Raw genomic sequence first — 6,602 nt, forward strand, 5'->3', positions numbered from 1 at the left:
TTATCGTGCAGACGTATGGGCTTGAGCCCAACCTCTGAGACCCCACGAGGGGTGAAGGTTTCCGAACCCAGGCTTCAGCAGGAACACCAATATCTGCACCCCAGTTTTGAGCCCCACAGCTTGAGCTCTAGGAGCCCACGTCAGGTGACCCAGGCCAGCCCTGCTGCCATCTTTATCCCGGGAGAGAGGGACTCTACGGGTACGTCTCCATTGCAATGCTCAAATGCTCCATTGCAATGCTCAATGCTCAAAGCAGCACCGTGGAAGCCCCCTATTCACCACTGTCGTATAAGGATGACATGGTTTGTACGAAGTCGGCCTGGTGAGGTATCAGTTCAAAAGTCGTGATCTGTTGAACGTTAATACCTGGTTGGATGGTGTGTGCTAGCCTTGTCTGGGAAGTGATGAAGTTTTGCTCTGGGTGCGTTACTGAAATAAGTTATGAGGTTGGGAAATGCCCACCACCAGCCTTTCACGTGCAACAGTGGAGAAGCCAGGCTCACTGCTGGCCCATCCAAGGTATCCACGCTCCCAAGGACTCTCCCAGGAACCGTATACAATGCAGACTTCTCCGAGATAGCCCGAGACAATGGACACTGTTTGACTCATAACGTAGCAAAGCAGCTTCCTAGCAAGTTGGAAGAAACTATGAAAGAGGGGAAGAGACATCATGACTTGGCCTCTCTCCCCCACAACTCAACACTTGGAGGACAAAGACTGAACTAAAATAATTCAGAGATCAGAAGAGAATAATAATAATACATTCAAATCAAAGTCCCCAAACAGACTAGTATTGGTTTTCCAGCAGAAAATTTTCCATCTGGGGAATTTTGTTTTCCCAGTCAGACCTTGCCAAGGGAAGCGGAGAGAAAATGTTTGACTTGCCTCCTTCAGAACAGCTTGGCCTAGACACTCTAGCTTTGGGTCACTGTTGTGGTCTTGCTGAGGATGGGGGCATTTTAATAATTTGAGGAGGCCACAAGGTGTTTGGGGGAGATTATGAGGATGTTACCTTTTGAGATAAAAACTAAGAAATAGAGGACTAAAGAATTCTTTTAGAAATCTGGTATTTAGACATTTTATTTAAACCCCGGGGGGGGGGGGGGGGCAGAAGAGGGCAGGGTCTGAGTTCCTGAAACAGTTTTTGTTTGCAGGAAGCAACTTGGTTTGGTCTGTCATTGAACCAAAGGGGGATGTTTGTTTGTTAAGGAGGGGAGAAGACTAAATGCATCCGATGAGGATGGGATTCGAACCCATGCGTGCAGAGCACAATGGATTAGCAGTCCATCGCCTTAACCACTCGGCCACCTCATCTGAGCTGAGGAAGGGACAGGAGGAGAAATCGAAGGCCAGCAGAGTCTTTAAATACTAAGTGGAAGCAGGGTCTGAATGAGCTCCCCCCTCACATCTAGTGAGGAGCTGGGGGAAAGACTTCAGGAACAGACCGAGTTTGCAGAGACCCGCTTACTCCGCCTAGGTACACAGCATGATGCGGCGGCTTTGCCAAAAGGACCAGTTTTGGCTGGGGCTGGGTTACAAACCACATGAGTTGAGTGAAATGTTATTATCTTTCCTGGATGAGTAAAGGGCGGCAGAACACACCTAGTCCTTCCTGATGGAGGGGCTACGTGGGTGAGGAATACCTTTTATTGGACTGCATAGAAGTGATTGAGGGCGTCACCCTAAACCAGTGGTCCTCAAACTTTTCACATTGTGCCCTCTTATCCGTGTCTGCAGCCCCTCAGCAGCCACGGTCGAGAACCGGGGCTGGGAGTGGGGCCGTGGCTTCCTGCAGAGAGGGGTGTGGACAGGGATAAGGGAGTCGAGGCAGGGCCAGGAGTCTGGGGGCAGGGTTTGGGCAGAGCTGGGGGCAGAGTGGGGCTGCTCTCCACGCTCCATGGGGGCTGGCTAGTGCTCAGAGGTGCCCCCATGAACGTTCCTCTGTGCCTCCCTAGGAGGCATGCCCCACATTTTGGGGACCACTGCCCTAAACTGAACCCAACTCGCTAAGCAGGGGCTAGTGATGCGGAAGCCACACCCCTTCTGCCTGCGACCTGCCCCCTTCCACGTCTTCCACCCACGGCCTCATCCACTGTGTGATAATGTGGAAGCTCTTGAAGCCCCCAAACCACTTCTGCCACCAAGATCAGGCATGGAGTCCATTCCCCCCCCCCCCAGTGCCTTATGCTATTAGCTGTATTGGTGGGGGGGTAGCTCAGTGTAGGGCACACGCTTTGCACATATGCCTTAGTGTAATAATTCTGCAGATGAACTGTTCTAAGATTATCACTATTTTTGGGCAAGGCTCCCTGACATTTATGGGATGGGATCTTATCTAGCGAGGGAAATCTTAAGATGGGATCTTATCCAGCTAGGGAAATCTAAGATGTTTATACCACAATCAGCTACATGGTCAGTGGACGTTCATCGCCTGATACACGGGACATCAAGAGCCTTGTGATGCTCTTGGGAAAGGAGTTTTATGAATATTTTTAAAAGGTTCCCCTCACCCAAAAATTGCGCTAGACTCTCCAGTTAGGTCATATTGAAAATGGTTATTAATGGGGGGCCTCTAAAGTGAGTGTCAGACTCATGCTACCGCAATAGCTGAACCGTGGTACGCAGGGGAATGGTGTGGAGGGTCCCTGGGGACAGAGAGGAGCTGAAGTCCCTCAGCGTTAGGGGAAGTAGGCAATGTGGAGTGAAAAGGCTTCACACCCTGCACAGATGGGGCTGCGGGAATCGGCGTCTACCGGGGGCTGAGGGCTGGGATGGGGCTGCATGGGCAGTAGAGCGGGAGGCAGGTTGGGACCGAGGAACCCGGGGAACATTTCAATCCTTAACAACACAAAAGAGAGAAATGCTCCCGAGTCTCTCCTGGGGAATTAACATTTCTTTGCAGAATGCTCAAGGTTTTAACAGACATGAGTGAACCCAAAGGGCCACACGATGGTGCCAGAAGCTAAATATGTGTAATGACCCAGCCACTCCCAGTCTCGTTACACATATTGACTCTATTTCCCCAAGTATCCTCACACCTTCTTGTCAACTGTCTAAATGGAACATCTTGATTATCACGACAAAAGTTTTTTTCTCCAGCTGATAATAGCTCATCTTAATTAATTTGCCTCTTACAGTTTGTATGGCAACTTCCTCCTTCTCTGTTTGTGTCTATCTCTCTCTTCTTACTATATGTTCCATTCTGTGCATCCGATGAAATGAGCTGTAGCCCACGAAAGCTGATGCTCAAATAAATGTGTTAGTCTCTAAGATGCCACAAGTCCTCCTGTTCTTTTTGCGGATACAGACTAACACGGCTGCTGCTCTGAAACATGCCCCCACGGTTAATGAACTAATGGATATAAACCGGCCAGCAACCAGTTTAACCTTGAAATGAGATGAAGGTTTCTAACCACCAGAGGAATGAAGTTCTGGAACAGCCTCCCAAGGGGAGCAGTGGGGGCAAAAAAACCTAACTGGCTTCAAGCCTGAGCTTGGTAAGTTTATGGAGGGGATGGTATGAGGGGACTGCCTACAGCGGTGTGTGGCTGATCTGTGATTGCTAGCAGCAAATATCTCCAACAGCCAGATGGGACAATAGGTGGGGAGGGCTCAGAGTTACTGCAGAGACGTCTTTCCCAGGTGCCTTCCCCGTGTGTCTTGTCCGCATGCTTAGGGTCTAACTGATCGCCATATTTGGGGCTGGGAAGGAGTTTTCCCCAAGAGTAGATTGACAGAGACCCTGGGGGGGTTTCGCCTTCCTCTGCAGCATGGGGCATGGGTCACTTGCACATTTAAACCAGTGTAAATGGTGGATTCTCTGTAACTTCATGTCTTTAAACCATGATTTGAGGATGTCAGTAACTCAAGCAGAGTTTAGGGGTCTATTACAGGAGTGGGTGGGTGGGGTCCTTTGGCCTGCATGGTGCAGGAGGTTGGACCAGATGATCACGCTGGTTCCTTCTGACCTTAAAGGCTCTAAGTCTAAACAGGAGAGGGAAGTAAAGGAAAAATTAAAAAAAAATAAACCAAACATTGTAATACAAGGATGACTTCAACAGCCCCTTTCTTCCTCCACTGGGGGTCGAATGACCTGCTGGGATTTGGGACATTAATTCTCTCTTTCCATTGATAAACTGATACAACGTGACAGAAATTAAACCAATTCCCGGCCAAGAAAAGAGCATGTCCTTGCATTGGCCAGGAATTGAACCTGGGTCAACTGCTTGGAAGGCAGCTATGCTCACCACTATACCACCAATGCCTCTGGGGAGAGTGTCTCCTACGTGCCACTTATGCCAAATGACTCACGCCCGCAGTGCTCAGGAGCTGGCCGGACAGGCTGGAGGCAGCCTGTCAGCTGGGAGCGGAGACGGGCTCCCAGCGTGACGGACAGATGGGGACACGGGGTCCACACCCCAGCCTGCGGTAGCGTCCACCCCACCTTTGCCCTCTGAGACGGGCGATGAAAATCCAGGACCAGAATGGCAAATTTCACCGCAGAAGGAAGGAGAGAGCTCTTTCTAAAGCACCTTGGGAGTTGGTTCCTGCTACGCACAGGAGGGTTTGCTGCTGCTGACGATTCCCGGGTGGCGGGGCTCAGGCTTTTGGCTTCAGCCCCAGGCCCCAGCAAGTCTAACGCCAGCCCTGGTGACCCCCTGATAACAGGGTCACGACCTACGTTCCCTCTAAACTGCACAGCGGCCTATTAAGCCCCGCACAGGGGCTCAGGGCTGCGGCAGGGAGAGAGGCCTTTCCCCCAGCGCGGACCTGCCGCAGTGGGGAGAGGTGTCCCTCCCCAGCGGCCACAGTGTGGCCCTGCCCCGGACATGCCACTGACGAGGGAGAGGAGCCCTTCCCCAGCCTGGCCCAGCCCCGCGGGAGCTCCCACCCCCCCGGAAGAATCATAGAAGATCAGGGTTGGAAGGGCCCTCAGGAGGCATCTAGTCCCACCCCCTGCTCAAAGCAGGACCAATCCCCAATTTTTGCCCCAGATCCCTAAATGGCCCCCTCGAGGATTGAACTCACAACCCTGGGTTTAGCAGGCCAATGCAGGCACCTCTCCCCTGGCCCCGAGCTGCTGAAGTGAGAGATGGCTGTTGGGGCGGGGGGGGCGGGGGGAGGAGAGTCTGCGGCCTGCATCCCAAACCCCTCATCCCTAGCCCCACCCCAGCCCAGCCCTCAGCCCCCTCCTGCACCCTGAACCTCTCATCCCTGGCTCCACCCCAGAGCCCACCCCCCAAACCAGAGCCCTCACATCCCTGTACGCCAACCCTCTGCCCCAGCCCTGAGCCCCCTCCCACACTGCGAAGCCCTCGGCCCCAGCGCCGCCCTATGGCTTTTGTTAGGTGCACCACTATGACGCTCATCTGTCACACATCCCCTCCACACTGGTGCACCTAACAAAAATTCATGGAGGTAAAAAATTAGCAGGAACGCTGGTCCTGACCCACTTTGGGGTCCTGACCCACCGTGTGAGAACCGCTGCTCTGTGCTGATGGGAGAGAGCTTTCCTGTCCGTGTAGTTCATCCACTTCCCCAAGAGACGGTAGCTATGTCAGTGGGAGAAGCCATGTCGGTGGGCGTGTAAGTGGTGGTGTTTACCAACTTCTATGAAGTTTCCTCAAACCCCATTTTTAAAACCACTTGTGGCCTGGGAATGGCAAAGGGGCTCGCTGAAGCAGGGTCTGTCCTTCAAACTCCTGGAGCTCACTGACTCCGGCATAGCATTGTTGTGGGGGGATAGCTCCGTGGTAAGGTGTTTGATGGCAGATCAAGTGGTCCTTGATTCAAATCCAAGTGCCCTTTGATAAGCCTTAACAAAAGTTCTGGGGTGGGCAAGCTGTCCATCTTTTCCTTTGGCTTGTACCTTTGGCGCTGTTTCCAAATGTCCACCTGCCGGGGATCCTGTCCTTTTCCCCCTTTGGCCCTTGGCTTCCTTTACAATCTTACCTGGCAGAGCGGTTGCTTTAAATGGGGTTGCTTCACGCGGAGCCACAGATCCCCTTATGGTCACAAAAATGAATGGCAATTTTTTAGCCCCCCCCCTTTTTTAATTGACTCTTTATTTAAACCTGTTCTTCCAGCAGTCATCAGGATCAGCAGCAGAGTCAACATTCCTACTGCTTGTCAACCAGATCTTTAAGGACAGTAGAAATACTTTCAGCTCCGGCATTAACCCTTAACTTATAAAACAAAACAAAAAACACACAAAAGAAAAAAAAGAACTGGAGGGGGCGGGGGAAGTTAGGGGAACGTGGAGAAAGAAGTGGAAGGAGAACACCAGAGTGGCCATACTGGGTCAGACCAAAGGTCCATCGCGCCCGGCCTCTTGTCTTCCGACAGCGACCAATGCCAGGTGCCCCAGAGGGAATGAACAGAGAGTGGGAGAGAGGTTGGGGGTGTGGAGAAAGAAGAAGCGGAAGGAAGAGAAACCTAGGCCAATTTCCCTGCTAACCTAGCCTGGGGTGAAGAGTCTGACCTCTACCCGTTCTTCCCCTCCTTGATTACCCCCTCGGGGACCAATCTTCTCATCCTGGTGTTTATTATGGGGGTTTCTGCAACTCTTCCAGTGTGCCAAGCAAGGGACCATTCGGGGACTG

General features: G+C 52.1%; 2 non-coding genes across 2 annotated transcripts; both read right to left on the reverse strand.

Annotated features, from left to right (window-relative positions):
• Nucleotides 1-1,232: 1,232 nt before the first annotated feature.
• Nucleotides 1,233-1,314, reverse strand: TRNAS-GCU (transfer RNA serine (anticodon GCU)). Its single transcript has one exon. It is a non-coding gene; the product is annotated as a tRNA-Ser (tRNA).
• Nucleotides 1,315-4,192: 2,878 nt separating this feature from the next.
• TRNAG-UCC (transfer RNA glycine (anticodon UCC)) lies at nucleotides 4,193-4,264 on the reverse strand. The gene has a single exon. It is a non-coding gene; the product is annotated as a tRNA-Gly (tRNA).
• Between the last annotated feature and the right edge of the window lie 2,338 nt (nucleotides 4,265-6,602).

Source organism: Lepidochelys kempii, chromosome 28 (assembly GCF_965140265.1).
Source record: "Lepidochelys kempii isolate rLepKem1 chromosome 28, rLepKem1.hap2, whole genome shotgun sequence".
In the NCBI taxonomy this organism is placed as follows: domain Eukaryota; kingdom Metazoa; phylum Chordata; order Testudines; family Cheloniidae; genus Lepidochelys; species Lepidochelys kempii.